General features: G+C 40.2%; 1 protein-coding gene and 1 long non-coding RNA gene across 3 annotated transcripts in view; both read right to left on the bottom strand.

Annotated features, from left to right (window-relative positions):
• The window catches only part of LOC115259710 (dopamine receptor 1), a 305831-nt gene that overhangs the window by 265996 nt on the left and 17819 nt on the right, over window positions 1-22016 (bottom strand). The gene's annotated exons all lie outside the window — the stretch shown is intronic.
• On the bottom strand, window positions 685-20536 carry LOC134285679 (uncharacterized). Its single transcript, XR_009996534.1, has 2 exons — window positions 20356-20536; window positions 685-1905 (listed from the first exon to the last, which is right to left on the bottom strand). It is a non-coding gene; the product is annotated as an uncharacterized LOC134285679 (long non-coding RNA).

The following is a 22016-nucleotide window of genomic DNA, read 5'->3' as shown; positions in this document are numbered from 1 at the left end:
AGGAAAATCACTCTTTCTGGGATTCCTCCGGGATTTTCTTTTTTAGATTTCACTTGGAATACTATCTGAATGTCTTCCGGAGTTCCACAAAGTTATTTTCGGGATTCTTTCAGAAATTCCTTTAGGGGTTCTTTCAAAAATTTCTTCGTGTTTTCTTCAGAAATTGATCCAGGATTTACCCAGAAGTTCCTTCTGAGACTCTACAAATAGATCCTTCTGAGAGGAGTTTATTTTAGACTTCTCCAAAAGTTTCATTTAAACTTGCTCCAGGAACTCCTCACGGTATTTCTTTTGGAATTTCTCTATGATTTCCTTTCAAGATTCCTCCAGGTGTTTCTTCTGAATTTCTTCTAGAAATTCCTGGAGAGATTCCTTTTGAGATTCCTCCACATCCTTTTGGGATGTTTTCAGAAACCTCCTTAAGAAACTGATGGAGGAATAATTCGAGGAAGTCCTGTAGAAACTATATGAGGAACTCCTGGAATAATGCCATAATGCCAAAAACTTAGAAAATGTTACCTTTGCAACCTAAGCGGCGTGCAGTGCCCTACAGCAAGCAGCCAACTATTGGTCGTGAGAAGCATTTGAGCGAAATTGATTTTCATATTCTTTCATTATTCATTATTCATTACGCAGGATTTCAAAACCATTTTCTCAAATAACTATAACAAATAAATACAGCTGTTGCGTCCGATAGCTGCATGTCTTATAAAAGGAAACCGGCAATGTAATAAAGCAATGCAATAAAGAATGCACGAACACTCCTCCTCAACACGTGGCCTCTAATCCTCGTTGAAGTCCTTCAGATGACGCTTCAGTCACATCATTTCCAGTGTGGCTTCCGAAATGGCAACGAATTCCGCCTCAGCAGTTAGTATTAGCATTAATTCGTAGATGGTACAGTCCTAGACCGCTGTTATGAGGGTTGCCTCCTTCCCGTCAGAACCAAAGCACAAAGGTTTGGGACTAATCTCTGACTCATAGACAAGACTGACGTAATCCTCGAATGGTCGAAAACTGTCCTGGCCACGTCCTTGCGACTACTGAGGAATGGGAGAGAATTTTAGTTTTGGTCACCTATGAAAGATGTAAACAGCTCTACGATCCCTCAGGGCTAGGTGTCACAGGAATTTGGGTGTTGTTAGTGGAAGGGATATCTCCAAAGGAGGCACATAAAGTATTAATTGGTTGTCTTGAGACAGTTGCCTGCATTATTCATTTGGTTTATTTTTCCATCTTTCGAGATATCAGTGAACGTTTCCCAACGAGGAAATGTTGAAATGCATCTGGAGTCTTTCTGTTGTTCTCTAGATGTGGCACCAAGGTAATCTTCTTTTACCTACACTGAGAAAATTATTCTTATGAAATTGAAAACACCAGTAACAATGCGACAATGATTTTTTATTAGGGTCCAACTGACATTGTGGATTTCAACGATCCTTTCTTTGTGTTATTAAACATAGAACGTGTTTTGCGTTTTTTGGTTAAAACACGAAGTAGACAACTACTGCTTTCTATACAAACTTGAAGAATAATGATTTATTTTGTTTAGCGAAAGAGAAAATCGATGAAGAAAAATCGATCAAGTCAGTTCGGCCCCAATGAAAAATCATTTTCGAATTGTTAATGTAATTTTTGAAGCTTTTGAGGTCATAACAATGTTAGTACTTTCAAAAATTGTCTACTTTTTAAATTGATTTTCGCATTTTTTACATATAAACACAGCCCCCTGAAGACGAATTGAACCGTGTTTTAATCAAACTGATAGTTACTCAGGTCTCTCATCCGGGAGGTCACTCACTGTGATCGGATATATTATTGGCCTACGATCAGAGCCAACGATGATACTAATCCATGTACATAGGGTGGTTGAAACCTTATGGTTGAAGATTAAATCGTGCATACCTGAAAATAAAACGGAGAAAGGGTAGGTGAAAACCGTTAGCTGTTGTGTATCGTTATCTTGGAATAACATTGGTACTTAGGTAAAATTTTCTCGGATACTAATGCAGATATTATTGGGGTAAATGGGTGGGTAAATTACATGGTTCCTTTGGAGGTTTCGTAGAAATGAATCATTTATGAAAAACCCTATTAAATCCTCCTAGCGTTAAAGGCGCCTTTCACATATCCTCAAAAAAACTTAAGAGACATGTTGATGAATATTGCACTTTCATCCGTTTAACAAAAATCCATTTCATGGCACCAGAAATCATGTATATCGTTTATCTGTTTTTTTGAGCCTTAAACTCTATAAAACAGCCACCATCTTGGATTTTATACCGCCGCCTTGGATGTTTTGGTCGCTATTATTTTTACTTCGGAAATCTCGCTCTTACCAAATGTACCCATATTGCATGGATTTGAGCAGCCATCATGGATTTTAGACCGCTCTGCAGGATATTTTGGTCGTTATTTTTGGACTCCAAACATCTTTTCCATACCAAAAATACCCATATTGCTTGGCTTTAATGCTTAAATCTACAATAACCAGCTGATATTTCAAATTTTGCGACGCCATCTTAGATTTTGGACTGCCATATTGATTATTCTTGTCGTAATTTTTGGGCTTCACTATGTCAAATATATCCTCGTTGCATGATTTTTGAGCCTAAAACTCCTTCAAACAGCTGCCATCTTGAATTTCCAGCCATCGTTTTGGACTGCAGACCTCCATCTTGGATATTCTGGTCTTTTCTTTACTCTTTTCTTTAATCCCACACCAAATGTTCCCATATACCATGGTTTTAGCAAAACATAGCAAAGCAAAGCAAAGATAACCGTAAAGCCTGTATCCGCAATAATCGGGACACAGAAGTACGGCTGTGGGGGTCTCCAATTAGCCTAGTGGTTAAGGCTATGGATCGCCAATACGGAGACGGCGGGTTCGATTCCCTTTCCGGTCGGGAAAATTTTCTCGACTCCCTGGACATAGAGTATCATTGTACTTGCCTCACAATATGCAGGGGATGGCCAGAATGTTTGGGATAGCCAACTTTTTTTCTCCCACAAAAAAATTCAACATGCTGTAACTTTGCATAGAGTGCATAAAAAAATTTCAAATTTTGACTGTTTGTCAACCTATTATACGTGCATCATTGGTACAAATTTGGGCTCGATTGATTAATTTTTCGCGAAGTTGGAACCGTTTGGGTAAAACACTATTTTTTTAGACAACTCATTTTTGAACTGTCATATCTCGGAAACCAGTGAACCGAATTGAATAAATTTTATAACGTTTATCAACAATATATTGATACTTAATACGACGTTATAAAGTGTTATATTTTCTCACGGCGAATTAAGTTATACCGGATTGAAAGTTTTACCCATGTAAAGGAAAATAAGTCAAATTTACAATACCACACAAAAATTACTAAATGTGTTCTTCCTTCAATCTAAATAGGCTCTAATATATCTGATAAGAGATAACTTGAGAACAGAAGTGGAAAATCTTTGGATATCAACACTAAAATTTATTGACATTAATGTAAAAAAAATACATTTTTTCGCGAAAAATCCAAAAAGTGTCAATCCATGATAACTTTTTTCAACGTTTAGAAAGTACCTATGTTTTAATAGTTTCTGAAGCATTTACATATTGTTAGTGTACGTTCAAAATTTCATTCAATTCGGTTCACTGGTTTCGGAGATATGACACCTCAAAAATGAGTTGTTTGAAAAATAGTGTTTTACCCGAACGGTTCTAACTTTGCGAAATATTAATTAATCGAGCTCAAATTTTTACCAATGATGCACACATAATAGGTTGACAAACTGTCAAAATTTGAGAGTTTTTGATGCGCTCTATGAAAAGTTATAGCTTGTTGATTTTTTTGTGAGAGAAAATAAAGTTGCCTATCCCAAACATTTTGGCCATTCCCTGTACAAATTCATGCAATGGCAGGCAAAGAAAGTCCTTCAATTAATGACTGTGGAAGTGCACAAAGAACACTAACTTGAAGCGAGGCAGGCCAAGTCCCAGTGCGGACGTAGAGCAATGAAGAAGAAGAAGAAGAATAAGATGGAGAAGAAGAAGAAGAAGAAGAAGAAGAAGAAGAAGAAGAAGAAGAAGAAGAAGAAGAAGAAGAAGAAGAAGAAGAAGAAGAAGAAGAAAAAGATAACATTAATTTACAGCATTTTTGAACTCGGTAAGCTAATGATCGTTTTTGGTGTATAATCATGCCCTGAGTTCGAAAACGAGAAGGAAAAAAATTACAGTAGAGCGGAAAATTTTTCGATTTTCCATACAAGGCTGATGATTTGAAATCGATTTTTGTTCTATTTTTAAGCAAAGTCGTTCACTTCACATATCTCATTCTTCACAATCAATGCTCCGATTGAGCTGATTTTTTACTGTAACTTGCCTACAGATGATATGTCAAATAAACGTCGAGAAAGAATTTTTAAATTGTTTTCTTCTTATTGAAAAACATACATTTCTTCATATATTTTTGGAAATTTTGCTAAAATTTAAGGAGATCGTTCCTTAAACTAGCCGAAATCTTGCAATTCATCAATCTGACACAAAACCCGCCTTCAGATGATCGAATGGTATTATGTTCAGCTTTTTATTTATGGAAAAAGATTTAGAATTGGTTGAACAAAACGCAAGATATTTATTTGAATTTTAGTAAATTCCATATTTTAAAAAGTTGTAAAACTCGATATTGACCAAAAACTCAAAACTGTTCTACTTAAAATTTTTTGAAGTACGGTTTCGAAATCAGCACTAAATTGTGCTTCAAAAATTTTGGTCGTTGACAGAAGTTCACGACTTTCGTTTTATTTTGTAAACTAGTGTAATTAACCAAAAACTAGTAGTAAACTAGTGGGCTGCACAACGGTGAGTCGATAAGGAGAGCGTCCAACATAGCTCTGGTCCTCACAAGTTCCTACCTCATGCTTCCACGGGTCAAGCGATGACAAAGACCGCCAGCTAAGAGTTGTGTGCTTAGCTGGTAGTGCAGCCTGGGCACTGTTGTTCTTCTGACTTCAGCTAGATTGAGGAGGTACGATCCGAGTGTCTGTTCACCAAGGAGGTGCGGCTCAAACAGCGTCTGTTCTGGCATCCAGCGGCTGAGTAAGAAACGCTGCACCACGCCCAGCTAGATCCAAGGTGGTAGCCCCATCAGCGTGGTCGTCCCAGTGTTGGTTGGGACGTTAAACAGAACTGGCACGATGGCCCTCTGGCGAGACAGGAGTGTTGGCGTAGGCCCAATAAGCCACCCGTAAAAATCCCCATTGCGAATAACATAGGAGAAAATACGACTCGATACAATCGGCAAAGACCCACGCGACGAAATAAGGACTACGATTGGAAACTTGGAACATGGAATTGCAAGTCACTAGGTTTCGCAGGATGTGACAGGATAATCTAAGACGAACTACATCTCCGCAACTTCGACATCGTGGCGTTGCAGGAACTTTGTTGGACTGGACAGAAAGTGTGGAAATGTGGTCATCGAACGGCTACCTTCTACCAAAGCTGTGGCACCACCAATGAACTGGGAACAGGATTTATAGTGTTCGGCAAGATGCGACAACGTGTGATCGGGTGGCAGCCAATCAACGCAAGGATGTGCATGTTGAGAGTTAAGGGCCGTTTCTTCAACTACAGCATCATCAACGTCCACTGCCCACACGAAGGGAGACCTGATGACGAGAAAGAAGCGTTCTACGTGCAGCTAGAGCAAACATACGATGGTTGCTCGCCGCGTGACGTGAAAATCGTTGTCGGCGACATGAACGCGCAGGTAGGAAGGGAGGAAATGTACAGACCGGTAATCGGGCGAAACAGCCTGCACGCCGTATCGAATGATAACGGCCAGCGATGCGTAAACTTTGCAGCCTCCCGTGGTATGGTAGTCCGAAGCAGCTTCTTCCCCCGCAAAGATATCCACAAAGCCACCTGGAGATCACCCGACCACCAAACAGAAAACCAAATCGACCACGTTCTAATCGACGGTAAATTCTTCTCGGATATAACCAATGTCCGCACATACCGCAGTGCGAATATAGATTCGGATCACTACTTAGTAGCTGTATGCATGCGCTCAAAACTTTCGACAGTTATCACCACGCGTCGAAGTCGAACGCCGCGGCTCAACATCGAGCAACTTCGTAACGTAGAAGTGGCTCAAGACTACGCGCAGCAGTTAGCAGTGGCCCTACCAACGGAAGAGCAGCTTGGCGCAGCTACACTTGAAGATGGCTGGAGGGACATCCGATCCGCCATAGGTAGTACCTCGGCTACAGCACTAGGCTTCGCGACTCCGAGTCACAGAAACGACTGGTACGACGGCGAATGTGAACAGTTGAAAAACGAGAAGAATGCAGCATGGGCGAGAATGCTGCAACACCGTACGAGAGCGAATGAGGCACGTTACAAACAGGCACGGAACAGGCAGAACTCAGTCTTCAGGATGAAGAAGCGCCAGTAGGAAGAACGAGATCGCGAAGCGATGGAAGAGCTGTACCGCGCTAAAGACACACGAAAGTTCTACGAGAAGCTGAACCGCTCGCGCAGAGGCTTTGTGCCACAAGCCGACATGTGCCGAGATAATCACGGGAATATTCTCACGAGCGAGCGTGAGGTGGTCGAGAGGTGGCGGCAACATTACGATGAGCACCTCAATGGCGACGTTGCAAGTACCGAAGGTGGCGTGGTAACAGATCTTGGAGTATGTGCACAGGACGAAAGACTTCCGGCCCCTGACCTCCAAGAGATTGAGGAAGTTGGCCGGTTGAAAAACAACAAAGCCGCTGGAGCAGACAAACTAACAAGCGAGCTTCTAAAATACGGTGGAGAAACACTGGTGAGAGCGCAACACTGGGTCATTACCAAGATTTGGGAGGAGGAAGTATTACCGGAGGAATGGATGGAAGGTATCGTGTGTCCCATCTACAAAAAGGGCGACAAGTTGGATTGCGGGATCTACCGCGCGATCACACTACTGAGCGCTGCCTACAAGATACTCTCTCAAATTTTATGCCGCCGTCTATCACCGATTGCAAGAGAGTTCGTGGGGCAATATCAGGCTGGATTTATGGGTGAACGCGCTACAACGGACCAGATGTTCGCCATCCGCCAGGTGTTGCAGAAATGCCGCGAATACAACGTGCCAACACATCACTTGTTCATCGATTTCAAATCGGCGTATGATACAATCGATCGAGAACAGCTATGGCAGATTATGCACGAATACGGATTCCCGGATAAACTGATACGATTGATCAAGGCGACGATGGATCGAGTGGTGTGCGTAGTTCGAGTATCAGGGACACTCTCAAGTCCCTTCGAATCTCGCAGAGGGTTACGGCAAGGTGATGGTCTTTCGTGCTTGCTGTTCAACATTGCTTTAGAGGGTGTAATAAGGAGAGCGGGGATAAACACTAATGGGACGATTTTCACGAAGTCCGTTCAGCTGCTTGGTTTCGCCGATGATATTGATATTATTGCTCGTAAATTTGAGACGATGGCGGAAACGTACATCCGACTAAAGAGTGAAGCCAGGCGAATCGGATTAGTCATTAATGTGTCGAAGACAAAGTACATGATGGCACCCCGAATTTATATCGACGGTGATGAAATCGAGGCGGTTGAAGAGTTCGTGTACTTGGGCTCACTGGTGACCGCCGACAACGACACAGACTAATTCAGAGGCGCATTGTGGCAGGAAATCGTTCTTACTTTGGACTCCGCAGAACTCTACGATCGAATAAAGTTCGCCGTAACACGAAGTTAACTATCTACAAAACGCTGATTAGACCGGTCGTCCTCTATGGGCACGAAACATGGACCCTACGTGCAGAGGACCAACGCGCCCTTGGAGTTTTCGAACGGAAGGTGTTGCGTACCATCTACGGCGGAGTGCAGATGGAAGACGGAACTTGGCGAAGGCGAATGAACCACGAGCTGCATCAGCTGCTGAGAGAACCAACCATCGTCCATACCGCGAAAATCGGGAGGCTACGGTGGGCTGGTCACGTCATCAGGATGTCGGATAGCAACCCGACTAAAATGGTTCTCGAGAGTCATCCGACCGGTAACCAGAAGACGTGGAGCGCAGCGAGCTAGGTGGGTCGACCAAGTGGAGGACGATCTGCGGACCCTACGCAGAGTGTGGAACTGGAGGCAAACAGCCATGGACCGAGTGGAATGGAGGCGGCTACTATGTACAGCAGAGGCCACCGCGGCCTTAGCCTGATCGGTAAGGTAAGTTGTTATTCGGCTTTCGAACAGATACAGTAGTTGTGACCAAGGTTTTATATATTCTAAGGTAGTCTTAGATGTCAAAACTGGCTGAGCGGCCATTTGACCCGTGAGAAATTCACCGTGAGAAATTCTGAAAACAAATCCCCCGCCTCCTCAAATTCCTTTGAAATTTCGCTTCCTATGCTTTTCTCCACAAACTAAACGTCATGCTCAACCTTACAATATATAAAAATCTTGGTTGTGACGGCACATATATCTCTGCTAGTTAGATTCGAGACGACTGCAACAATGATTGCTTTGTTGACAAGCATACATGCTCGAGGCATGGCACGCGCATTTGTTATTGTATTGTGGTAACAAACACCGGGTTCACGAGGTAGCCAAGATAGAAGGTCAACTCATTCATGTAAGGTTCTTGGTCTGTGACATTAGTCCATTAGGATTGTACCATTTTTCATAAATATGTAGCTGTTATGTTGGATTGAAGATTGATCTTACCTAACCGTTGTTACTACCTTAATTAGGCCGGACTAGACGCTTTGCAATCACTCAAAAGAACAGACACGGTAAAGCCAAATCGGTATCGACTGAAGAACGCCAGAGGCAAAAATACACAGAGTATACTGTGTAAAAGGTATAATTCGAAATGGGAACAACTAAAACTTACAAACAACACACTCATAATCCTACACTTATTAAGCGTTCAGTTTGAGACTAAGCAAGGATAGCTGATAATTGAGGAGAAACACATGGTCAGCTGCAACATTGTTCTGGTCAGTTCAGTAAAGGCGTTATATTGAAGAGGCGGGTGCCATAGTAATCCACAAGCTCCGTTATCGACGAAGTTTTTTTGGACCCCCTCCCTCCCCTAACCACTCATTCTTAGGTACAGTAAGCATATAGCTGCATCATACTATGACTTAGGGGTCATCTGTTTAGTGGGCTCTTACCACTGGGATAGGCGATCCGTAGTGTTATTCTTAGCCAGTTGTGATAACTACTACCTGCACTACACAACTATCTCAATTGATCAAGAAAAGAAGTCAATATCGATGATCAGCTTCATACTGCCCCAAACAGCCGTCAGTAATCTGCAAACAAGAGGAGGGAAACCGTTCTGAACTATTTCTTAACAACTACATCCGTCCCAACTAATATGTACATGCGTCGACAAGGGATAAACCAAAGGAAACGTCCAAGCTAGTCCCCCTAGTACAGTGCCAATCGACTTTGCGAAAATCATCAATCAGAGCTGACTGATGGATGGCGACGAGAATAAGAAGGTAAGGAGGGCCTCCTCCGACGGCAAGTATACACACACAGAGAGGAAGTGCTTTGCGTAATGCGTTATTTCCAGCCAGAAAGAAGATTGGGCTTAGCATGTATTATGTCGGTTGTTGCCTTTGGGCTCCAAAGCGTTTGCTAAGTGATTGATTTATTGACAAATTGACTGAGTTCAGAAGGATGAGGAGCAGCAGCGATGCGATGGAGAGAGAGAGTGTGTAAGTCTGTGCTCGTTGTCGACAACGCTTTGGTTTTCCCCGGTTCCACATGCCATAAGAAGTGTTCCTTCGATTAAACGAAGCAGCGGGAGGGATGGGTAAGGATGTTAGGAAGGTCTAGGAAAGGGGGATAAATTCGTTTTCAATTTGTAAACTTGATGAAGCGTACGGAGTAAATCAATCTCCAATGTTGATGGAGATTCGATTCGGGCTGAATCGAGTTCAAGCTCGGAAATGAATGGTGTGTATGTGTGTGGAAGTGGAAGAGGATATCCTGTACGGAAGTGATTTCCACAAAAAGGATTAGCCATGTCTTTATATCGGAAATGTGTAGACATACATTTCAATATTTGTTCAAATAAGTACAGCAGTAATTGAATCACGAACATAATGTTTATTAAGTACGATGATTGATCTCAATTACTACAAAAAAAATGAAGAAAGAAGAAAAAACTAACAATACTCTCGGCTGGCGTAGCTGGGTCACCCATGCGTAGTTGGCTACACATTTGTTCCATTTGCGGATGGTCAAAGGTTTAATTCCCAGCCCCGAAACTTTCAATTTTTGTTCCGTCGCTCTTTCCCATGACAGCGATTGCCACTGACTCTTTTCTGAACCCATGGTTCTGAAGAACCTGGCGAATGACAGCTGCTCAATCAAACCGGAAAAAAGAAGCAACACAAATGTTATCAATTCGTTCTAGTAGAATAACATATCTTCAGGCACTGTATAAAGTGTTATTGACAGCTGTCGCTGTAGAGTTGCGGATGAGATTTCGATGTCCTTCGTAACCTTAGATAGATTGAATCAGGCTTTGTTTGAACCGGATTCAGTACCTGTGGAGTAGAGCCGACTTGCAATCCCCAGTTCTCCACCGAAGTATCCTGCTGGTCATCGAGACCGTGGATCAGCCGAGGAATCCCTCCCATTTTTTGTACATAAGCGAAACTACTGATTTATATCGCCGGTCAGACCACCAAGACAACGAGTTTCTAGCATTAAGTGAGCCGATGGTACCCTTTTCGCGATCATCATGACAATCGATACTGCCGATGCCTTCTGCTGATCAAGGAGGGATCAGTGGAAACAGAACCATTCCCCTGGTTAACGAGGCACCAGTCAATCATTGTCACAAGTCAACAAAACGACGGCAAATACCGCCGCCAAAGACACCGATCCACCGATCAACGAGGGGATCGGTCCCAACGAGCCCTTTACTGACCAACGAGGGATTCGTAGAAGCATGATAACTACAGAATCTCCCACCGATCAACTACGCCATGATCTCTAACGAATTGTTCCTCTAGCTAAGGCAAACGATCGAGGAATCACACCGATCAGTGAACGATCGGTAGCACGAAGTGTGAACTACTACACATCGCAATTCGAAAAACCCGTCACGGATCAGACCCAGTGACTCATCCACCTCCATGAATAGGTCACACGAAAGATCCAGCAAATAATTGTAATCCTGGTGGAAGCGAGTCACGACCTGTTGAAGGTACGATCATCGCTTCATTCCTCCGAGCGTACGAGAAGAAGCTAGACCTATACTACCAGGAATACGTCTTGGACCGCATCTCGGCATTGGAGCTCAAAAAGCAGTATCAGCTGCAGTTGGACTTCGACCGGCTGCAAAATGGTGCGCTGCTAAGGATAGAGCAGCTTTTCGCACGCGTTGGCTGGTAGTACCAACTCGATAAGTGGCAACCAAGAGAATGCCGGATTTTTGGAAGTCTCCACAATCGGCATGAGTTGAAGGTCAAGGTCATCGCAGAGAAACTCTTCGATTCATCCAGCCCAGAGCTGCCAGAAATCACTGCAACTTCCAAAGACCAATCCAACGCCTTTCAAAGGGAACACGCGATAGCTCGTCCTGTACGAGGAAGCTGCGTAACACAGAAAAACCTGACCTAATGCAGTGATCGATTACGCACGAATCGAACTTTCCTCCAGGATCTTGACAACTGCGGCAGCAGAAGAGTCCGCGACGCGAAGCTGAAAATGCCGAAATCTACCCAGACTAAGGCTTTCGCATTCGCGGGTACAGCTCGAAAAGTACACCTGACGTGATCGTTTTTGATAATTCGAGTTTTTCGGCTACACAGTCTTGATAGATTTAAACGAATTGAGTTGCGATGGGGATCTCGACCGGGTCGCATTGTTCGGCGGAAAAAAAACTTAAAGTGACGCGTGCTTGGGGCAGTTGCGATCACACTTGGTAGCCAACGGTATTGCAGAAAATTGAAGGAGTCAAAGAGTGGTTGTGGTCATTCGACGACATGGAACTGAGTGAGATCATTCCGATTTTTTCTTTACATACTAGAAGGAGTTGGGGTAATTTAGCCAATGCGTTTTTATGAGGACTCCTGGAAGCTGGTAATTTCTAAATTATTTATTGATTTTCCAGTTATATCCCATATTTATTTGATCATATGTACCGTATTTCAATATTATATTTCATCAGTTGTATCCGGATGTAGGAGTGGATCGCCTGCCAGAGCAAGGAGAAAATATTCACCCTTGCAGATGGATTCTTTAACTCCTACAGCTTCGATGGATTTGACGCGCTTCAATTCTTACAAACCATCTCGAAGAAATCTTAACGAGTGTTGTAGATTTTATTATTCGCCCGGTTGGACCATGTATCTGGAAGGAGATTCTTCTCATTCTGCTGTTATATAGGGCATCTATACTTACAGGCTGGCCACATTCTAACTGAATAGTTATGGCCCACGTCTAACACATCAAAACGACTCATGCCATGGTGATATTTTCGGACCTGGCTAATTGAGTTGATGTTGAAATCCGATATCCAAGGCCATATTTAAATTAAATATGGCGCTTGCGGTTTCGGGTACAATATGAGGGCACTACTGAGGGCTTCCGAAATCCTCTGTAACAGCTCTGAAATCAAATCCGCTGAAAATTCTCTGAAGCTTCTTGCCTCCGAAATCTACCTTAAACCCCCTGAAACCCCATGTAACGCACATTAGATCCTCCGAAACCCACGAAAACGCCATGTAACGCCTCCGTAACGTCTCTGAAATCCGCCGAAAATGCTCTGAAGCTTCTTGGAATGCCTCCGAAATTCCCCTTAAACCTCCAAAAATTCCATGTAACGCACCTTAGACCCTCCAAAACCTCCAAAAACGCCATGTAACGCCTCCGTAACGTTTCTGAAATCCACCGAAAATGCTCTGAAGCTTCTTGGAATGCCTCCAAAATCCCCCTCATACCCTTAGAAACCCCATGTAACGTACCTCAGACCCTCCGAAACCCCCGAAAACGCCATGTAACGCCTCCGTAACGTCTTTGAAACCCGCTGAGAATGCTCTGAACCTTCTTGGAGTGTCACCAAAATTCCCCTTATACCCCATGTAACGCACGTCAGACCCTCCAAAACCCCCGAATACGCCATGTAACGTTTCCGTAACGGCTCTGAAACCCGCTGAAAATGCTCTGAAGCTTCTTGGAATGCCTCCAAAATCCCCCTAAGACCCCCCAGAAACCCCATGTAACGCACCTTAGACCCTCCGAAACCCCCTAAAACGCAATGTAACGCCTCCGTAACGTTTCTGAAATCTGCCGAAAATGCTCTGAAGCTACTTGGAATGCCTCTGAAAATCCTCTAAAACCCCCAGAAACCCCATGTAACGCTTTTAGACCCTCCGAAACCCCCTAAATTCGATTTTACGGGTAGCCCTAAGAGGGTTGTAGGACAAAAGGTCGAAGGTCAAAGGGTCGAAGGTCAAAAGGTCGACGGTCAAAAGGTCGAAGGGTCACAAGGTCGAAGGGTCAAAAGGTCGAAAGGTCGAAATAAAAAAAATACCTAGGACAAAAGGTCGCAAGGACAAAAGGTCGAAAGGTCGAAAGGTCGAAGTCAAAAGGTCGAAAGGTCAAAATTGAAAAAAAAAAATAAACTAGGACAAAAGGTCGAATTGAAAAATGGATGAAGGGGAACAATGACGATGATACAGAAGATCAAAATAACTATAAATCTCTTCTTTCCTCTTCCTTCTTACTATACATTCTCACTGCAGCTAGGCCTGCATCTTTTCAACTTAGTGTTCTTTTAGCACTTTCGCAGTTATTAATTGAAGGGCTTTCTTTGCCTGTCATTGTATGAATTTTTATATTATATGACAAGCATACACTATTCCTAAGAAGTCGATCATATTTCCTGACCGGAACAGCAATCCATCCTTCAATTACAGTGGGTTTTTATAATAGTTGGCGTTTTCCTAGTACTAGTTTGTTGTAGAATGCATGATTCATTTGAACAATTTTTGGCGTTACTACTATTAATTTCTTTTATAGAATTTAGCCTTTTTTTTTCAAAGATAAGCTGTTCTTTCTAGTAATGCTTTTTGGCAGTTGTTGACATTATTACTATAATTTTTTTTGAATAGAATTTTGCCTTCTTTTAAACATAGGCTGTCCAAGTACTCGCCCAGCAACATTTCAGATTATGTAATAGAAATCACATTAGGGGCTGTCCATAAACCACGTGGTCATGAGGGGGGGGGTTCGGCCAATGACCATTTTGTATGGACGAATAAAAAATTGTGTATGGACTAATGACCATGCAGGGGGGGGGGGGGGTTGAGAAGTCCCAAAAAAAATGACCACGTGGTTTATGGACAGCCCCTTAGTCCTTAAGAGTTTTTTAAATTAGCATAGATATTACTATATCCTGGAGGCGAATGAATTAAAATTAATAAATTTAAAGCCTCAAAAAAAAAAAAAATAATAAATAAAAAATATTACTATATGAAGCAATGAATTCAATAAATAAGTAAACTATTTCAAATCATGTTTTCATGTTGTTTTTTTTATTTGTTTTTTTTTTGTAGTAACATATTAACAGCTATTGGCGTAAGTACCATTATTGTTTCCTATATAATTTTACCTTCTTTTGAACATAGGCTGTTCTTTTTAGTAATGCTTTTTGATAATTTTTGGCGTACTTACTAATAATATAATTGTGTATAATATTTTTCCTTCTTTTTAAAATAGGTCGTTCTTTCTAGTTATACTATCACAGCGATAATTTTAAATTTGATTTTAAATATGTCCAAAGAGATCTCCTACAAAGATCTACATAAATATCAAAAGATGTGAAGATCAACGTTACGTTTTATTTTTTTAATAACCTCTAGTTTAATGTACTTATTAGACATTGCATTTTTGATACTTTATACGTAATTTTTCAATTCGTTTTTACCATTTCTTTTTATTCCATCCAAAAACTTATATTGGTTACACTAGTTTACAAAATAAAACGAAAGTCTTGAACTTCTGTCAACGACCAAAATTTTTGAAGCACAATTTAGTGCTGATTTCGAAACCGACCTTCAAAAAATTTTCAAATAGAACAGTTTTAGAGTTTTAGCTCAATATCGAGCTTTACAACTTTTCAAAATATGTAATTTACTAAAATTCAAATATATTGCGTTTTGTTCAACCAATTTTAAACCTTTTTCCTTTCAGTTGAATTACCAACTACAGTATTCGAGCCTTTGACCTTCCAACCTTCTTCCACTCGACATTTGGCCTTGTTATTTTTTTATTTTGACCTCTCGATCTTTTGACCCTTCGACCTTTCGACCTTTTGTCCTAGTTATTTTTTTGTTATTTCGACCTTTCGACCTTTTGTCCTTGCTATTTTTTTATTTCGACCTTTCGACCTTTTGACCCTTCGACCTTTTGACCCTTCGACCTTTTGTCCTTTCGACCTTTCGACTTTCGACCTTTCGACTTTCGACCTATCGACTTTCGACGTCATGACCTTCGACCTTTTGTCATAGATCCTGCGACCATTAGTAGATCCTCAGCCACAGGTTAAGGCGGGTCAGGGGGAAGACGCCCCTTGGACCCTAGTGGGCAGGAAAAAAAGAAGAAAACAAAGGTACAGGAGCGAAGGCACACCAGGCCACAGTGGCTGATTTCGTCATTTTAGCGCGCTAAATAACTTTTTAACAATGACGTTTAGCGTCATAATGTCTTCGAGAAAATTTTTCACTATCACAAGGAGCTTCGTTTGAACTATTGTGAAAATTGATCAATCCCCCTAAAAGTGAGATAGAAAATATATTTTTTGAATTTTTCAAGATACAAGGTTGGCGTCTTCACAAAAGTAGTAGAAAATGTTGTTTGGAGCAACTTTGTCAAAGACGCCAAGTTTGTAACTCCGTTACTTTTCAAGATACGTTACGTTTTCTATCATCAGCCCCTTGAAAAGTTTTTTTTCGCAATAACTTTATAATAATTGGTTCTACGTTTTTCTAATGTTCTGCAAAGTTATAGTGAATGGTAAAATACACAATTTTGTTGAACATGACATTCCGTTAATTTCAAAAATAAAATAGTTATAACGGTTTTTATATTTTTTTTGACCATATTTCAAGCATATGTAACTTAGTTATAGGCAAATATATGCAAATTTCTTTTTACGCATGTGAAAGTACAAGTAATTATCTCTCTTAGAAAGCCAAAATCATCGAACTGTTAGAGACTGTAAGTTCGTTTTTGTATAGAAACTTACAACCATTTATGTTACTTTTAAATGGGATTCATTTATATGTTCAACATATTTTCTAACATATTTTCTGAGTTCATGTTAGCTTGCATTTTTATTGTTATTGTAAGTGTGTGTGAATGTATAGAAAGGTATGTGGCGTATTTTGGATCATTCATGAAGTACGTTACATGAGAACTTACCATCTACTTCTGTTTTCTTACTAACTCACAGTGCTCCACGTAGAACGCATAAAGTGTTACTTCTTTTGTCAGATGACAATTTAACAGCAGTTTACTTTACTGCCCATATTCGCATAGTCGATGTAACCACCATTGGTAATGCTACCGTACAAAAGCTAATATCTAACGCGTGTGCATATTTGTGACCAGTTTTATTCAAAAGATCACCAGATCTAACCCTTAGTTAGATGTCAACACGGAAAAAATCTTGAACTTTATATTTATTCATTGTTAAAATTCCAAAGGTATGTTGAAAAGTACAGTGGCGCTTACATCGACTATGCGATTATGGGTAGTTTAAAGTACAATAAGATTTATTATTTACTATCACCAATGAAGACATGTACTAGTGGGAGCATTCACAACATATGTCACGCGCAAGTTTGGAATTTGAGAAGAAAGGACGCTTCGTTCGCTCTTTTCATGGAATACGCGAAGCACTTAGTAAGTAAATAGAAGTAGATGGTAATTTTTCATGTAACGTAATTCATGAATGTTCCAGAATACACCACAAACCTTTCTATACATTCACACACACTTACAATAACAAAAAAAAATGCAAGCTGACATGAACTGTCAAATAAATATGTTGAAGATATAAATAAATCCCATGTAAAAGTAACATAAATGGTTATAAATTTCCATACAAAAACCATCTTACAGTCTCTAACAGTTCGATGATTTTGGCTTTCTAAGAGAGACAATTACTTGTACTTTCACATGCATAAAAAAATTGCATATAATTGCCTATAACTAAGTTACTTATGCTTGAAATATGGCCAAAAAACCATAAAAACCGTTATAACTATTTTATTTTTGAAATTAGCGGGATGTCATGTTCGGCAGAATTGTGTATTTTACCATTCTCTATAACTTTGTAGAACATGAGAAAAATGTAGAATCGATTATAAAAAAAACCCTTTTCAAGGGGCTGATGATAGAAAACGTAACGTATCTTGAAAAGTAACGGAGTTACAAACTTGGCGTCTTCGACAAAGTTGTTCCAAACAATATTTTCTACAACTGTGAAGACGCCAACCTTGTATCTCGAAAAATTCAAAAAATAAATTTTCTATCTCACTTTTAGGGGGGTTGATCAATTTTCACAATAGTTCAAAAAAAGCTCCTTGTGATAGTGAAAAACTTTCTCGAAGGCACTATGACGCTAAATGTCATTGTTAAAAAGTTATTAATTAAGCGCGCTAAAATGACGAAATCAGCCACAGTGCAGGCCACAGAAAGGAAGGAGGTCAGGTGCCAAGCGCGAAAGGGGTGACGCGCTCCTCAATACGGAAGAGTCCAAGTACCGTAATCTGGGGGAATTTGATCACATTTCCTCTTATCTTTTCAATATAATCAAGTACAATGCACATGGTTCCAAACAAATATTTTCAAAACATGTACTGGGTGGACCTGTATCAAGTTTCGTAAAGGAAATTCTTACAGGAAACTGTAACATTTTGTAAAAAAAAAGTTTTATAAGTTACAGAATGACCCGCATTAAAAGACAGTTACACCGTCTTCGGCCTCGCGGCCTCTACAGACTGAACATTACTAACATTAGACAACGGACAACACATATAACACCCAGTGGTCCAGTGAAGAATTTTCCGTTTGACGAAAAATTTCCCCCGACTGGAGCGGGAATCGAACTCACACTCCGAGGCTTACGGCAGTGTCGCTGGAAATTGGGTCGACCAAATTTTAAGATGAGAGCGCTAATATAACCCATTTTCTATTAGCTTTCAACTGCTTTTTACAAAACTTAGCTAAAAAATCTAGAAAAAAAGTTGTTAAGTAAATTAACGCTTCATGTCATCGACCAAAAGTTTGGGGTCACTATCATAAAACATGGAAAAGTGATTTGTTGATATCTTTGTCATCTTTCATTAAATTTTAATTCTTCTTGGCTTATTTGAAACAAAATGAATGATATTTACTGCATAGACATTGAACCACGCATATTTGTTGAAATTTACATACTAAAACTTAACGTAAAGTTGCCTCATTTTTGAAGTGTGGTGAAATGTGTTAACTTTTCATAACATTTTTATATACAAAAATCGTTAAATGCGTTAAGTTAAAGACAACAAACGTAAATTTAGTAAAATATCTTTGAAATAAGCCAAAAAGAATTAAAATTGAACTATAGATGACGAAGATATCACCAAATCACTTTACCATGTTTTACGAAAGTGACCCCAAACTTTTGGCTGATACATCATATTGAGGGGTGACCCCAAACTTTTGGTCGATGACATGAAGAGTTAATTTACTTAATAACTTTTTTCTAGATTTTTTAGCAAAGTTCTGTGAAAAGCAGTTGAAAACTAATAGAAAATGGGTTATATTACCGCTCTCATCTTAAAATTTGGTCGACACAATTTCCAGCGACACTGCCGTAAGTTTTTATTCATTTTTTAGAAAATTTGGCTACTTTGGGTTATGTTTACATATAAAATTTTTTTGAAAAAGTTTCTTTTAAATCATGTTCAAAGTTTCTTTGACTTATTATCTTTTGAATGAGACCTAGGGTTTTGAAATCGGACGCTAATTGGCGGATATATGGGCCTTAAAAAATGACATGTTTTTGAGGGGGTGACCCCAAACTTTTGATCGGGAGTGTACGTCAAAAATTCTTCCACTGAAAGAGAATTGTAGCGACCTCAACGGTTGAAGGACGTGAATCCCATCGTGATCAACTCCACCCAGCTGATCAACTACCCCCCAAATTACGGTACTCGGAAGTACATATTCGCGAAAACTTATGACGTAGTTAGGGGGCGAATCTCCTCAAAATTGAACAAAATGCTACTTTTTTCGGTTTTCGGCTTTCACGTGAATATGCCTAATTTGGATGAACAGCATCGGTTTTGATAGTATTTTATTGGGTTTGAGAGGCCTTGCCCCCCCCCCCCCCCCCCCGCCAACTACGTCACAAGTAGACGCGTATGCGGGAGTTTTGAAAGCGATGAGGAACGACGCCAAGCTCGTGGATTTTGGATCCGACGTGCGCAGTATTGAACCTAAATACTAAAGCCTGTCCACGTTAAATTTCGGACACCAAATCGTTAGTAATGCGAACAATTCAGTGGAAAAACATGCGAATGTCGGTGTTTTCTTTTTAGCTTAGACCTTAATCTAGAAAACAAATTTTAGTTCATTCAAATCTGTTCATGTTCGGCAAAGTTATGACTTTTTCAAAAAATGTGATGAAAATGGATTTTGTAAAAATGCGTTGAAAATATAAGAAAGTGCAGTCTTGTATCATCAAAAATAAACTGTATTGTTTCACCAACTATTTCTGAAGTGGGTTTATTTTGACGTACTGGTCCAGACGAATTACTTACGAGATAGAAGATGCTCGAGGCGAGATTCGCAAGATTTTTCACACATCAATTATGATAAAGAAAGATATTTTTCGCATGCCTCTCAAACCAGAGATGAAATGGTCAGAATATGAGTTTCTAGGGCCAAAAGTTGCTACTTTGAAGAAGCATCAGCCTTTCTGTAACGAAACATGTTCATGTTTTGATGTATCGTTGTGAGTTTTCAAAAATCTAGCAAATTACGTAAATCTATTGTACTATGAGTGGAAAAGTTCCAATTTCATGAATTTCGAATTGTGCACAATTAAACCAAAACAAATGTTTGTGGGAATTCCTTCGATTGAAATCAAAAGTAGATGTTATAAGAAACATTCAAGAATGAAAAACATGATTAAAAACGCATGGCCGTGAGAATCGGCTAGTAAACATGGAAAATAAGACCCTAAAATTTGAGATTTCGCACAGTTCACTCTAATGTCTCTTCTGATGCCAGAAACTAACAGTATATGTAATGTATATTTTTCTATTTTTCTACGAACTCACCTTCATGTTTGATTAGTGTTTTATTTGACGGTTTTAACATAGTTTTTGAGATTCTGCCGTTTTTAGGTGTCCGAAATTTAACGTGGACAGGCTTTAGTACAGGTGAAATGATCCTCGAGCACAAGCGTGACAAAGAGCACAAGAATCTAGCGAAAGAGGTCCTTGGCGAGGGTGTCGAGGGGAGGGCCAGCCCTGTCGTCGTAAAATTCGAGCTTCTTAGTCGTTTGATGGTGGGGTGGGCGCTGCTACACAACACAGTTGATAAGGGCGCCAGCGATTGCAAATCCGATAGAAATGTTGCTAAACACAATAATTACTATTTTAAGTGTATAGTATGCTGACAGGAAATATATAAAGCGATACAATATCTTAACAATATAGCAATTATTAAAAAAAAATTTTGATAATAATATTGGGTATAGGGCGGAAGTGGTATACCTCGGTCGAACAATATACGAAGGCGCATCATCAGTGGAAGTCGTTCCTACGAATGTCTTTGGAAGAAACTGCGTTCAACAAATATGTACCAAATGTACCATAAACGGTGCTAATAATATTAGTGGAGCTATACAGGCATGAGACTTGGACCATGCTCGAGGACGAGGAGGTCCTGCAACCACTTGGGATCTTTGCGCAACAAGTGCTAAGGACGATCTTTGGCGGCATGCAGGAGAACGGTGTGTGGCGGCGAAAGATGAACCACGAGCTCGTTGCACTCTGAGAATGCCGAAAAAGCACGGCGAAATTAGTGTGCGCTACTGATTCGCTTGGTTCAAAAATCCTTGGAATACCGAGAGTACGATGGGCGGCTAGGGTGCTGACGGTGGATAGCTGCAACTGGGACATATGGTATTATGGCGGCAAATTATATAGATTTGAGTATGAGCGCCCTCGCAAATAAGAAAAACAACTTGGGGAACTTACTTTTTTTCGGCAGTTTTATTTTCTTCGTCTTAGGGTTTTTTGAAACCTGTTGAACTCAATGATGACCTCGAATCCTTCCAAACCAAGCTGAGTTACATGCCCAAATTTCAGGCAATCTGACCGACAAATACGCCCCATGACGAAGAGAACAAACTTGCTGATAAAACCCTTCGTCACCTTATGTACAGACTGTTTAAGAAATTATAAATATTTTTTGTTTATTGAATAAAATAAACTGTTCTGGTGATTTTCGCCAAATTCTTCCAGAATGCAACAAATTGTGCTCCTATTTTTTATGTCCTTCCAATTGACATGATATTTTGAAGAACAGTCTATTTCTCCAACAATGAACTTCTTTCGCCCAAAGGTGTTTTTGTAATGATTTCAACATAATGTATCACAAAATACCAGTAATTGTCTTACCTTTTATTATATTCGCTTTCATAATAAGTTGTCTAGGAAATGCGTTCATCCTGGAAAAAATCGATAAAGACGTTTGCACAACCTTTTTTTCTGACATAAAATTTCTTATTTATTAAGGTCTAAGAGGGAACATCAGAACTACCATACAGTTTCTTATCTTTTCTGAACGCATTCAGTTTGAACTATTTTATTGTTTTAGCTCATTCGACCCTTCCGATGACAAAGCTTGTCATATCATAAAAACAAATGCAATAAGCAGTAATTAAGACATTTGTTTGCTTAACGTTCGTTGCTACCCGTATTGTTGAGAAATT

The sequence above is a fragment of the Aedes albopictus genome, chromosome 1 (assembly GCF_035046485.1).
Source record: "Aedes albopictus strain Foshan chromosome 1, AalbF5, whole genome shotgun sequence".
Classification (NCBI taxonomy): Eukaryota; Metazoa; Arthropoda; class Insecta; order Diptera; family Culicidae; genus Aedes; species Aedes albopictus.
This window is presented reverse-complemented; position numbering and strand designations above follow the sequence as displayed.